Source organism: Schistocerca americana, chromosome X (genome assembly GCF_021461395.2).
Source record: "Schistocerca americana isolate TAMUIC-IGC-003095 chromosome X, iqSchAmer2.1, whole genome shotgun sequence".
Classification (NCBI taxonomy): domain Eukaryota; kingdom Metazoa; phylum Arthropoda; class Insecta; order Orthoptera; family Acrididae; genus Schistocerca; species Schistocerca americana.
Window position 1 is genome coordinate 851,146,338 of NC_060130.1, and position 14,836 is coordinate 851,161,173.

The 14,836-nt window shown below is 45.6% G+C and overlaps 1 protein-coding gene across 2 annotated transcripts in view; it reads right to left on the bottom strand.

Moving 5' to 3' along the window:
* LOC124554993 (SCY1-like protein 2) overlaps positions 1-14,589 on the bottom strand; it is a 188,977-nt gene extending 174,388 nt beyond the window's left edge. For both annotated transcript variants that reach the window (XM_047128732.1, XM_047128733.1), the window contains exons 1-2: positions 14,507-14,589; positions 14,337-14,403 (exon numbers count right to left, since the gene is read on the bottom strand). The gene's annotated coding sequence lies outside the window, so the exon portion shown is untranslated. The remainder of the gene's footprint in view (positions 1-14,336; positions 14,404-14,506) is intronic.
* Between the last annotated feature and the right edge of the window lie 247 nt (positions 14,590-14,836).

Genomic DNA, 14,836 nt, shown 5'->3' on the forward strand with positions numbered 1-14,836 from the left:
CCTACATACTATTAGTCACACAGCTTGTGTTTGAGATTAACAGCAATGAGTATCTGGAGATACACATACGACAATGAATGGACTCAAGAGAGCTCATGCCTAGCTATTACATGAAGTAAAGAGTAGACTCCTACCTCAGTAGCTATGTCCTTTTTCATTTTACCATAAGACAAAACAAATGGGGGATTTCAATTACAAGACAGAATATGTGAATCCTCTGATGGATATCAAACTTTTAGTAAATTTGTTTTTCCTACTCTAAAATATGCATGCAATTCTTCAGCACAGAATATGCAAGAAAATCAAACACTATCACTAAATAGTAAAGTGAAAATATCCTAACAAATCAGGGCTCCACATACCACAACACTAACAAGAGAGGAGGGAGGAGTTAAAACTGCATCACAATCTTAACGTGGCCACATAGCTTCGAATAATCTGCACTATTAATGCTAATGCAGGTAATATATTCCTATACTCTGATTAAAATAACCTCATGACTGACGCTGCAGCAAATCTAGTGTTAGGACTAGCCAATTACAGTTCTTTCTTGAGCACATTCTGCTCACTGTGTTGTCTGTTTTGTAAAGACACAGGGGCTTATCTAGTACAGTTGGCTGCACACTGGCAACACTGTCCGCTGACACTGCACTCTGTCAATCACAAAGTTATTTTAATCTGAGTGCAATTATATAATTAAATTTTAAGAAAATGCATAATGTTACCTAATTTTCTGTTGTTGCAGAACATACTGGTTGGTTGGTTTTTGGGATTAAAGGGACCAGACTCCAACAGTCATCAGTCCCTTGTTCCAAAACTTGAAAACACCCACACAGAGTAAAAAACGGATAATGGAGACAACAGACGACACAGGACAAAAAAACTCAGACATAGAACAGACAAAACAAAACCACACAGAGTGTGACAGTGGTTGGCCGACCATAGAGAAAAAAGGAAAAGCCAACCACCGAGAAACATTAAAAACTCAGTCTAAAACCGTAGGCCAAAGGTCAGAATCAACATAAAAGAACATAACCACTCAGATTAAATGATAAAAACCCCCTGCCCGAATAAAACGCAAAACTAAGTCCACCATGGCAGAGTCATCTGTTAAAAGGGCAGGGAGCGTATCAGGCAGCACTAACATCTGCCTGAGCACAGCTAAAAGGCGACACTCCAACAAAACGTGGAACACAGACAAAACAGAGCCGCAGCGACATAGAGGTGGGTCCTCACGGCGCAATAAGTAGCCGTGCGTCAGCCGAGTGTGCCCAATGCGCAGCTGGCAGAGGGCAACAGACCCGCATGGATGACTGCCACACAGTCGGCGTCTCCTTGATAGGACAGAGTTTGTTTGGCATGGGCAGGTTGCGCCATTCGGTGTCCCATAGTTCGAAAAATTGGCGGCATAAGATTGCACGCAAATCAGTCGCCGGGAGGCCAATCTCCAGAGATGGTTTACTGGTGGCCTCTTTCGCCAGGCGGTCAACATTTTCATTGCCGGGTATCCCAACATGGCCCAAGTTCCACATAAAGACCACAGATCGGCTGCAATGAGTACGAGTACGCAGGGACTCCTGGACAGCCATCACCAGACGAGAGCGAGGGAAGCACTGGCCGATAGCTCGTAAACTGCTCAGGGAGTTGCTACAGATAACGAAGGACTCACCTGAGCAGGATAGGATATACTCTAGGGCACGAAAGATAACGACCAGCTCACCAGTATATGCTGCATCCAGCCAGCAAGGATCGTTGTTTATAATGGTCCCCTAGAGTTAGAACATAACCGACACGACCAGCAACCATCGAACCGTCAGTGTATATAACACCAGAGCCCCGATACGTGTCTAGGATGGAATAAAATCGTTGGCAGAAGTCCTCCGGAGGGACTGAGTCCTTCGGGTCCTGTGCCAAGTCGAGCCAAAGGCAAGGGTGAGGGTGAGGCGCACACCACGGGGGTGCATGCAGAGGGGCCCGGAAAGGAGGTGGAACAGGGAAAACCCCAAGCTTGGAGAGAAGCTCTCTGATACGGACGGCAATTGTACAACCCGAACGGGGCCGACGTTCTGGGAGATGGACGACTGACTGCGGGAACAGGAGTCGATAATTTGGATGCCCGGAGAAGCTACAAACATGGGCAGCATAAGCGGCCAGTAAATGTTGGTGCCTTAACCGCAGTGGAGGGACACCTGCCTCCACAAGTATGCTGTCCACAGGACTGGTCTGGAAGGCACCAGTGGCAAGTCTTATTCCGATGTGTAGGATTGGGTCCAGCACAGACAATGCAGATGGGGATGCTGAGCCATAAGCCAGGCTCCCATAATCCAGACGAGACTGGATTGATGCCTAGTAGAGCCCTAAGAGGGTAGATCGGTCAGTGCCCCAGCTGGTGTGGCTCAAGCATCGCAGAGCATTTAGATGTCACCAACACATCTGTTTAAGCTGCCGAATATGAGGCAGCCAAGTCAACCAGGCATCAAAAACCACACCCAAAAACCTATGTGACTCCACCACAGCAAGAAGTTCGCCATCAAGGTAAAGCCACGGCTCCAGATGAACAGTGTGTCGCTGGCAGAAATGCATAACTCAGGTCTTAGCTGCCGAAAACAAAGCCATGCGCTACAGCCCAAGACTGCGCCTTGCGGATAGCGCCCTGCAGCTGACGTTAAGCAGCTGCAATGCCATTAGAGCTATAGTAAAGGCAGAAGTCGTCAGCAAACAAGGACGCTGAGACAGATGTTCCCACCGCCGCAGCGAGCTCGTTAATTGCTATTAAAAAACAGGCAGACACTTAAAACAGATACCTGTGGCACCCCATTCTCCTGAACTCTGGAGGAACTATGAGAGGCCGCGACTTGCACGCAGAAGGTACGATGCGCCAGAAAATTGCATATGAAAATTGGCAGCGGACCACGAAGACCCCAGTCATGAAGTGTAGAGAGGATGTGATGGCGCCACGTAGTATCATACGCCTTCCGCATGTCGAAGAAGACAGCGACCAGGTGCTGAGGGTGGGCAAAGGCCGTACGGATAGCTGATTCCAGGCTCACCAGATTGTCGGTGGCAGAGCGGCCTTTACGGAAGCCACCCTGAGATGGAGCCAGGAGGCCCCGTGACTAGTAACCAACTCAATCGCCGGCTCACCATCCGTTTGAGCAACTTGCAAAGAACGTTGGTGAGGCTAATGGGGCGGTAGCTGTCCAACTCCAAAGGGTTCTTGCCAGGTTCCAAAACGGGGATGACAATGCTTTCCCGCCATTGCGACGGGAACTCACCCTCGACCCAGAGACAATTGTGAAGGTCGAGGAGGTGTCGCTGGCAGTCCACTGAAAGGTGTTTCAGCATCTGACAGTGGATGCGATCTGGCCCAGGAACGGTATCAGGGCAAGTGGCTAGGGCACTGAAATTTCCACTCACTGAATGGAACATTGTAGGATTCAGGATGGTGGGTGCGAAATGCAAGGCTCCGACATTTCATCCGCTCTTTAATGGAGCACAAGGCCAGTGCGTAATTCGCAGATGTGGAACTCAGAGAAAAATGCTCTGCCAAGCGGTTGGCAATTACATCAGAGTCAGTACAAACTGCTCCATTCAGTGAGAGCGCAGGGACACTGACAGGGGGTCCGATAGCCATAGAGGCATCGAATCTTGGCCCAGACCTGCGATGGAGTGACATGGAGGCCAATGGTGGACACACACCGCTCCCAGCACTCCTGCTTGCGTTGGCAGGTAAGGCGGCGGGCTCGTGCACGCAGCCATTTGAAGGCAATGAGGTGTTCTATGGAGGGATGTCGCTTGTGATGCTGGAGCGCCCGCTGGCGATCTTAAATCGCTTCAGTGATCTCAGGCGATCACCAATGCACAGTCCTCCGCCGAGGGGACCCAGAAGAACATGGAATAGCAGATTCTGCAGCAGTAACGATGCCAGTGGTGACTGTGTGAACCACCACATCAATGCTGTCATTAGAGAGAGGCTCAATAGTGGCAGTGGAGGAGAACAAGTCTCAGTCAGCTTTATTCATAGCCCACCTGCAAGGGTGCCAAGAAGACTGACACTGTGGCAGTGACAAAGATCGGAAAGTGGTCACTACCACACAGGTCGTCATGCACTCTCCATTGGACACACAGTAAGAGGCTAGGGCTGCAAATCGAAAGGTCAATGGCGGAGTACGTGCCATGTGCCACACTGAACTGTGTGAAGGCACTATCATTTAAAATGGAAAGATCGAGCTGTGCCAATACATGCTCAATGGTGGCACCTCGACTTGTTGCCACTGACCCACCCCACAGAGGGTTATGGGCATTTAAGTCGCCCAGTAACAAGAAAGGTGGCGGCAATTGGGCTATCAGCGCAGCCAGAACATGCTGGGTAACATCACCATCCGGTGGAAGGTAAGGACAGCAGACGGTAACAGCCTGTGGTGTCCACACCCGAACAGCGACAGCCTCTTAAGGTGTTTGTAGAGGGACAGACTCGCTGTGAAGTGAGTGAAGGACATAGATGCAGATGCCACCAGACACCCTTCCATAAGCTGCCCAGTTCTTATAATAACCCCGATAGCCACAGAGGGCGGGGGTTCGCATCACTGGAAACCAAGTTTCCTGAAGAGCAGTGCAAAAGAAAGGGTGAAGGCTGATAAGTTGTCGAAGCTCAGCTAGATGGTGGAAGAAACTGCTGCAGTTCCACTGGAGGATGATATTGTCCATGGCTCAGAAAGGTGTGAAGGGACTGGACAGGCAGATTACACCACTCTGTCACCTGCTGCCTCCGATGGAGCACCTGTGCAAGTGCTATCCATTGCGTCTGAGGGACCGGCGAGATCAAGGTCCTCAGCAGACAAGAATCGCTACCTCATCCTCAGACGCAGAGCCTGTAGGCAGCGGTGGAGTAGGTGCCACCACAGGTGCCTTGGTCTTACAGGTCTTCAATTTCACCTTCTCTCGCTGTTCCTTAGGTTGCCGTTGCTGGGAGAGCTTATTGGAGTCGGTCTCTGGGACCGAAGATGAGCGCAAAGCTCGATGACCAGCGACCTGTGGCTTCTTCAGCCAGTGGTGGCTGTCTGCTGTGACGCTGGTAGGAACCTGGGAAGGGAGTGACCCAAAGGATCCCCTCCGAGCGAGAGAAGCCGAAGAAGACTGACGCTTCTCCAGCTTAGAAGTGGGGACTGGCGTGCCTGATGGTTGGGGGGGGGGGGGGTGGATGTTGCTCCTGAAGTAGATGGAACAGGAGCAACAGGGAGTCAAGTGCCCCCCCACAATCAAGGGGGCTGGTGGATGCTGGCCGATCTTAGAGCTAACCTTATGTGATAATGGGAGAACCGTTGTTGCAGCAGCGGCATAGGTCAACATCATTGGCACAGGATAGAGCCTCTCATATTCCCGTTTAGCCTCGGTGTATGTCAGGTGATCCAGGGTCCTATATTCCATTATCTTCCATTCTTTCTGGAAGACCCGGTGAACAGGGGGAATGGTGTTCTCCACAGTTAAGACAGATAGGAGGTGGGGTACATGGAGTATTGGGATGCGAAGGACATCCACGATCTCGACACGTGATGCCTGAAGTACAGCGGGATGAGATGTGCCCGAACTTCCAGCATTTAAAACACCGCATCGGAGGAGGGATATATGGCTTCACATCGCAACGGTAAACCATCACCTTAACCTTTTCAGGTAAGACATCACCCTCGAAGGCCAAGATGAAGGCACCGGTGGCTACCTCATTATCCCTCGGACCCCGATGGACATGCCGGATGAAGTGAACACCTCGTCTTCTAGGTTGACGCACAGTTCATCGTTGGACTGCAGAAGAAGATCCCTGTGGGAGATAATACCCTGGACCATGTCGACACTTTTAGGGCGTGATGCTAATTGAAACATCCCCAACTTATCACAAGCGAGCAACCTCCGTAGCTGGGCAGAGGATGCTGTTTTGATTAGAACTGAACCAGAGCGCATTTTTGACAAGCCCTCCACCTCCCCGAACTTGTCCTCTAAATGCCCCACAAGAAACTGGGTCTTCGTCGACATAAATGATTCTCCATCAACTCACGTACACACGAGGTACCGGGGTGAATAGTCTCCACTGCCTTCTTTAGCCATACGCTCTTCCCATGGAGTGGCCAGGGAGGGAAATGACCTTGGCTCGTATTTCTTGCCATTGAGGTTAGGCCCCGATAACTTAGAGACTGCTGGTGGAGGCCCACCAGTGAGATGATGTACCACACTTCATTGCGGGTCATCCGCCCAGATGCCACCCACTCCGACCAGGGGCTCTCCCCACGGGCGCTACCCAGTGATAGCAAAGACCACCTGGCAGGATGGCCTTTGCCGGGAGTCCAGATGCCCCAGAGTGATAGGCATCTACTCCTTGGCATACGTGGGGAGGCAGCAGCTCAGGCATCAGCAGAGCGATCCCTGTGTAGTCAGGGGGCTACCACCAAGACGGTACATGACAACCCCACCACAACGGACTTGTTACCGTGCTGGTTGTTGGGTGTCATATCCATTAATAAAGGAAGCAAAGATGGAAGTGCACAACGGAGTGAATGTAGGCTACCCGGAACACACGGCAGCCGATGTTGCCGGAAGCTCAGTGCAAGTCCAACTCCATGACAATAACGAATATGCCAGATCTTAGGGCAAGATGGATATAGAATGCACCATGTAAGGCATCCTTCCCCAAATGGTATGCACTAATGGAAAATTTGGAAAGGTAGTGGTCAAACCCCGTAGGGGACCATCACATTAAAGGCCGAAACAGTTGAGACTCCTTTTAGTCACCTCTTATGACAGGCAGGAATACTGCAGGCCTATTCTTACCACCGAACCCGCAGGTGGGCATACTGGTTCTCACGAAGGAAACCTCCCTGGGAAAGAGGATTTTATTCTTTCCGAAAATGAGCACTTCTTGTAATGCTTAATATGAAATTCAAATAAAACAAAGAGGCATTCCTCAAAGTAGTGTTATAGGCCCTTTGCTGTTCCTTACCTATATATGATTTGGGAGACAATGTGAGCAGCTGTCTTACATTGTTTGCAGAAGACACTGTCCTTTATCGACTAATGAAATCAGACGATCAAAACAAATTGCAAAAATTATTTAGAAGAGAGATCTGAATGGTGCGAAAATTGGCAGTTGACTCTAAATAACGAAAAGTGAGGTCATCCACACAAGTGCTAAAAGTAATTCATTAAACTTTTGGTTACACGATAAATCAGTCAAATCTAAAGGCTGTAAATGCAACTAAATACCTAGGAATTACAATTACGAACAACTTAAATTGGAAGTAAGACATAGAAAATGTTGTGAAGAAGGCTTACCAAAGACTGCATTTTACTGGCAGCTTTAATTTTCGAGTACCAGTAATAGTGTTCCATAGATTTCGTGTTTGTTTTGAATACAGTCCAGAGACAGTGCTTATTTTCATTGTTTCCAAAAAGAAGTGCCTAGTAACCACAGTCAGCTATCTGCTACCTTTAGTGAAATAGCAGTATAGTTAAAAGTTGATTACTTAACTCTCTAAAGTAAATTGTTGATTTCTTAGGCTGGATAGGATGTGTGACTGCTGTGTACAGATGCAGGAGAAGCGACCACTGTTCACAAACAGCTGAATGTACTGATGGCCGCTGTCAGCCGTCTTCAGGCTGCTGCCTCCAAGTGTAGCGGCAGTGGGAAGTCTCGTGCGTCGCATGGTACACCCCAGGTGTTACATGTTTCACCCACGGTCCCTGCTGTCTAGACATCTTCGCAGGTACCGGGCACGGTTTGGCCACCCTCTCCCCAAGGGGAGTGCCAGGTTCAACGGCATTTGCATCACACGAGGCGGAGGGTCAATATGGAGGCTGGCCGTGTGGCATTGCCTGCTCTGCCTGCGAGTGGACATGTGGCCGCTCCTTCAGCAAGGTCTGTGCAGGCACACAGTGGGAGGGGTTTATTAGTGATTGGGAGTGCTAATGTTAGGCGGGTAATGGAGCCCCTTAGGGAAATATTGGAAAAGTAGGGGAAGAAGGCCAGTGTTCACTCTGTCTGCTTGCCAGGGGATCTCATCCGAAATGTGGAGGAGGCCCCCTGTTGGCTGCGATAGAGAGCACTGGGTGCACCCAACTGCAAATTGTTGCTCCTGTTGGCACCAATGACGCCTGCTGTCTGGGTTGGCAGAGTTTAAGGTGGAAAGCCTCACTCACGCAGTGGAATCTGAGCCGACTATTTGTAGTGTCATTCCCAGGACCAATCGCAGTCCGATGGTTTGGAGGGTTAAACCAGAGGCTCAGACGATTCTGCAGAGATCTGGGGTGCAAATTTCTCGACCTCCGCTATCGGGTGGATAAATGTAGGGTCCCCCTGAATAGGTCAGGCGTGCACTACACGCAGGAAGTGGCTACAAGGGTAGCGGAGTACATGTGGAGTGCACATGTGGGTTTTTTTAGGTCAGAATTCTCTCCCCAGGTCCAACAAGACACCTCCCAAGACGCGAAAAGGTAGCAGTAGGCAAAACGCAATGGAATGACAGTATTAATGTGGTAATAGTAAACTGCAAGAGTGTCTATAGAAATATCCCAGAACTTCTCTCATTAATAAATGGTCACAACGCCAACATAGTAAAATGTAAAGGCCAAAATACTAAATGTCTTTTTCCAAAGCTGTTTCACATAAGAAGACTGCATTGTAGTTCCTTCTCTAGATTGTTGCACAGATGACAAAATGGTAGATATCAAAATAGGTGACAAGGACAGAAAAACAAAATCGCTTGAAAGAGGAAAGGCCGCTGGACCTGATGGGATACCAGTTCAATTTTACACAGAGTACACAAAGGAACTTGCCCCCCCCCTCCCTCCTTGCAGCGGTGTACCGTACGTCTCTAGAGGAGCGTAGCATTCCGAAATATTGGAAAAGGGCACAGGTAATCCCCGTTTTCAAGAAGAGACGTCGAACAGATGTGCAGAACTATAGACCTGGCTGAAACCAGATGTAAACAGCAATGAAATTCTAAACTCAGATTGGAATGTATACCACAGAGACAAGCTGGAGAGTGAAGGGGGGGGGGGGGGTTTATAGCAAAAAGTGCAATAGCATCAAAGGATACTGATGGAGCTCCGAAATGCTAAATAATTTGGGTGAAGGTCACAGTTAAAGCAGTAATTGGATGTCTCTACAGGCCCCCTGGCTCAGCAGCTGTTATGGCAGAACACCTGAAGGATAATCTGGAAAATATTTCGAGTAGATTTCCCCACCATGTTATAGTTCTGGGTGGAGATTTTAATTTGCTGGATATAGACTGGGAGACTCAAACATTCATAACAGGTGGCAGGGACAAAGAATCCAGTGAAATATTTTTAAGTGCATTATCTGAAAACTACCTTGAGCAGTTAAACAGAACAGACCTGTGGTGACAACATATTAGACTGATGACAAACAGACCCGAACTATTTGAAACAGTTAACACAAAACAGGGAATCAGCGATCAAAGTGGTTACAGCATCGGTGATTTCAGCCATAAATAGAAATATTAAAAAAGGTAGGAAGATTTTTCTGTTTAGCAAAAGCAACAAAAAAAAAGCAAATTTCAGAGTACTTGATGGCTCAACAAAAGTTTTATCTGAAGTACAGATAGCGTTGAGGATCGGCGGACAAAGTTCAAAACAATTGTACAATATGCATTAGATGAGTATGTGCCAAGCAAGATTGTAAAGAGCTGGAAAAGAGCCACCATGGTACAACAGAGTTAGAAAGCTGCTACGGAAGCAAAGGGAACTTCACAGCAAACATAAACATAGCCAAAGCCTTGCAGACAAAAATTACATGAAGGGGGGGGGGGGGGGGGGCGCTATGCGAGAGGCATTCAACGAATTCGAAAGTAAAGTTCTATGTACTGACTTGGCAGAAAATCCTAAGAAATTTTGGTCTTATGTCAAAGCAGTAGATCGATCAAAACAAAATGTCCAGACACTGTGACCAAAATGGTACTGAAACAGAGGATGGCAGGCTAAAGGCCAAAATACTAAATGTCTTGTTCCAAAGCTGTTTCACATAAGAAGACTGCATTGTAGTTCCTTCTCTAGATTGTTGCACAGATGACAAAATGGTAGATATCAAAATAGGTGACAAGGACAGAAAAACAAAATCGCTTGAAAGAGGAAAGGCCGCTGGACCTGATGGGATACCAGTTCAATTTTACACAGAGTACACAAAGGAACTTGCCCCCCCCCCCCCCTCCTTGCAGCGGTGTACCGTACGTCTCTAGAGGAGCGTAGCATTCCGAAATATTGGAAAAGGGCACAGGTAATCCCCGTTTTCAAGAAGAGACGTCGAACAGATGTGCAGAACTATAGACCTGTATCTCTAACATTGATTAGTTGTAGAATTTTGGAACACTTTTTATGTTAGAGTATAATGACTTTTCTGGAGACTACAAATCTCTGTAGGAATCAGCATAAATTTCAAAAAAGACGATCGTGTGAAACCCAGTTCGCACTGTTCATCTACGAGACTCAGATGGCCGTAGACACGGGTTCCCAGGTAGATGCCGTATTTGACTTCCGCAAGGCGTTCGATACAGTTCCCCACAGTCGTTTAATGAACAAAGTAAGAGCATATGGACTATCAGACCAATTGTGTGATTGAAGAGTTTCTAGATAACAGAAAACAGCATGTCATTCTCAATGGAGAGAAGTCTTCCGAAGTAAGAATGATTTCAGGTGTGCCGCAGGGGAGTGTCGTAGGACAATTGCTATTCACAGTGGGTAACATCGGAAGTTCACCAAGGCTTTTTGCAGATGATGCTGTAGTATATCAAGAGGTTGTTACAATGGAAAATTGTATGGAAATGCTGGAGAATCTGCAACGAATTGACGCATGGTGCAGGGAATGGCAATTGAGTCTCGATGTAGACAAGTGCAATGTGCTGCAAATACACAAAGATCCTTTATCATTCAGCTATAATAAAGCAGGTCAGCAACTGGAAGCAGTTAATTCCATAAATTATCGGGGAGTAGGCATTAGGGGTGATTTAAAATGGAATGACCATATAAAATTAATCTTCAGTAAAGCAGATGCCAGAGATTCATTCGAAGAATCATAAGGAAATGCAGTCCGAAATCAAAGTAAGTAGGTTACAGTACACTTGTTCGTCCACTGCTTGAATACTGCTCATCGGTGTGGGATCCATACCAGTTAGGGTTGATAGGAGGAGGAGGGGTGGGGGGGGGGGGGGGGGGGGGGGGGAGAGAGAGAGAGAGAGAGAGAGAGAGAGAGAGAGAGAGAGAGAGAGAGAGAGAGAGAGAGAGAGAGAGAGAGAGAGAGAGAAGAGAGAAGAGAAGATCCAACAGAGCAGTGGGCTTCATTACAGGATCATTTAGTAATTGCGAAAGCGTTACGGAGATGATAGATAAACTCTAGTGGAAGACCCTACAAGATACACTCAGTATGGGCTTTTGTTGAAGTTTCGAGAACATACCTTCACCAAGGAGTCAAGCAGTATATTGCTCCCTCCTACATATATCTCGCAAAGAGACCATGAGGATAAAATCAGAGAGATTAGAGCCCACACAGAGGCATACCAACAACGCTTCTTTCCATGAACAATATGAGACTGTAATAGAAGGGAGAATAGATAGAGGTACTCAAGGTACCCACCGTCACACACCGTCAGGTGGTTTGTGGAGTATGGATGTAGATGTAAACACTTAGAAAATTTAACAGATCTATTAAGGAGACTTCTTACATTACACTTGCCCATCCACTTTTAGAAATATGCTGCACTGTGTGGGATCCTTACCAGATAGGGTTAACGGAGTACACCAAATAACTTCAAAGAAAGGCAGCACATTTTGTATTATTGCGAAATATGGGAGAGAGTCACTGAAATGATACAGGCATTGGGCTGACATCACTAAAACAAAGTCTTTTTGTTGTGGTGGAATTTTCTCACGAAATTCCAATCACAAACTTTTTCCTCCGTATGCGAAAATATTTTATTGAGACTGACCAACATAGGGAGAAATGATCACCCCAGCAAAATAAGGGAAATCAGAGCTTGTACGGAAAGATATAGGTGTTTGTTCTTTCCGCGCACTATACGAGACTGGAATAATAGAGAATTGGAAGGTGGTTCGATGAATCCTCTGCCAGGCACTTAAATGTGATTTGCAGAGTGTCCATGTAGATGTAGACACTGAATGAGGATTTTTGTGGGTGGCAGTGGGAAGAGGGTGTGTCACTGCAAATGTCAAGTGTGTATCACTTCACACAATTCCTGGGTAAATTATTTAACACGAACTACTTCACCAACAGCCTATAGCAATTTGAAACCAGTATAGGGTATACAGAAAAACTATTTTCACTGACACTTAGTTCATGTCTCGGGGGTGGGTGCAAAAGGAATATACTGCACTGTGAAATCTGCCAAACTTTGTGATAATTTGGATCAACGAGTTCTTGAGCAACATTCTAAAAATTTAGACGAGGTTGGATTAAAACTGAAACAGCAGTCTTTAATACAGTCCCATGAGAAAATTAACCGAAGTACTGCGCATGTGACTTAAGTTCAAAGAAAAGACTGACACTTCAGCTAAAATTGAGCTAATGTCCTCTGCTGAAGTGATCTGTATCAATCCTCAGAAAACAGTATGTACATATTAAAATGAAGCTACTGAAATTTGAATGGCACAACAAACTGAGGGAACCACTTGCAACAGTAAATAAGTGTTTCAGGAAAATTCTCAGTATTTTAGCATAGTTACCATATGTGGGAAGAAATGTGCAACTTTATTATTCTTGGAACATATATCTGTAATGAAGATTAGGGTTTAACATCCCATCAACAACAATGTCAGATGAAAAATGGTTCAAATGGCTCTAAGCACTATGGGAATCAACATCGGAGGTCATCAGTCACCTACACTTAGAACTACTTAAACCTAACTAACCTAAGGACATCACACACATCCATCTCCAAGGCAGAATTCGAACCTGCAGCCTTAGCAGCAGCACGGTTCCGGACTGAAGTGCCGAGAACTGCTTGGCCACAGTGGTCGGCAATGTCAGATGAAGCACAGAATCTCATAGCTTGAAGGATAGGGAGAGAAATCTCATGTCCTTTCAAAAGAACCATCCCAGCATTTGGCTGGAGTGATTTAGGGATATAACAACCTAAATTTTTATGGTCCTATGCAGATTTGAATTACTGTCCTCCCAAATATGCACCAGTGTGCTACCCACTGCATCCCCTCACTTCATCATACATTCTTGGATATAAATAGACAATTACCCCTTTTAAAAGTGAAACACAGGAGCTACCTGTTAAGGTACAGCATATTTTTAAAAATATCTACTCTGTTCACGTGATAAGACAATGAAAATTACAAGAAAGACTCACTAATAAAATTTTTGGCAGTATTTAATCATTTAAAAACTAATTTCCTTCCATGGTCTCTTAACAGAACAAGCATTTAATCACAACATATAAAGACATACAGCATAAAAGCTCAGATAACCACAATGTGAGTACAAATGGTTGCAACAATATCACAGCAGTAAATGTGTCAGGAATCAAAACGTCTACAAAACAGTACTTACAACTCTTAGATTCTATGGAATCAAATAATGATGGAAATATATCGTTTTTTCCAAGATGAGCATTAACACTCATTCAATGATGACGCAGACACATTCTTAGAGAAAACTACCCAACTGATACTCAGGAAGTAGTTTTAAGTTCGACCATATGAAGTAGGGTAGTAAAAAAAAGGCTTTACCTTTAACAAATGATGTGTTCTACATTAACACAAATCACATCATGAGCTCTACCAGAAAGCTTCAGCTAATAAAACCATCTACAACGGCCATGATCAACAGACTAACGAAATGTACGTGCTTATTTTCGTTGCAGATAGTACTCCATGCTAAAGAAATCTGAGCACTTCAGTACTTCGATTGGATGATCTTATGCTATTTCGCAGGCAATTTGCCTGAACTTTTACTAATTACCAGTTATTTATGCATAATGATACCCACCGTTTTAATTGCTGTAATGTGTTAGAATTTAAACGCACAATATATCACAGTAGTGATAACTCAGGAGCTACAAGGACCACCTGTTCCGAGATAAGTAATCTAACATAGTAATATGGCTGTAGTATATATATTAAACAAAAGTTCTCCTCCTCCCCCCCCCCCCCCCCATTACAAACATTCCCTTGTCATCCCCCTACTACACCTATCCACGCAATAAACTGCATTTAAACAAATCATTTAAAATTGTTAAACTTGTGTTTATAAAGTGCTGGAAAATGCAACTAAAGAGAGATAATTTTAAAGCTAAGTTCTGCGTTTAACAAACCTTTGTTGGCACTGATCGACACCTCTTCAATATCCTCGCACAAGTGAAACAATCAAACACAACATTCCTGTAACATATCGTTATCTCAGTACACAACAATGCAAAGCAGAAAAGATTTTCTCATTTAAACATGCCCAAAACATTCTGCATATTTCGCGTCTTGTACTTACTATACCGATAACACACAACCGCTCACGCTCAGATCCGCAGCTCAAATACTAACACGCCCGCTCAACATCACTGACAGTTGCATCCAAAGTTAATACAAAGTTGAACCACTTCTACCACCAAACAACTTCACTCTCTAAAAAAAATGACACATGTGCGTGCTTAATCAGAAGTCGATATATGCGTAAATTACTCACGTTTTTCCTTGCATTCAACTGTAACCATTAGAAATGATCCTTGGGATACTTTACTAATATTAATCTCAATGTGTGATTTTGCAGTAATCAGTAGACTAATTCAGTTAAGGAAGATTTTCAAATGCAACCAAAGTG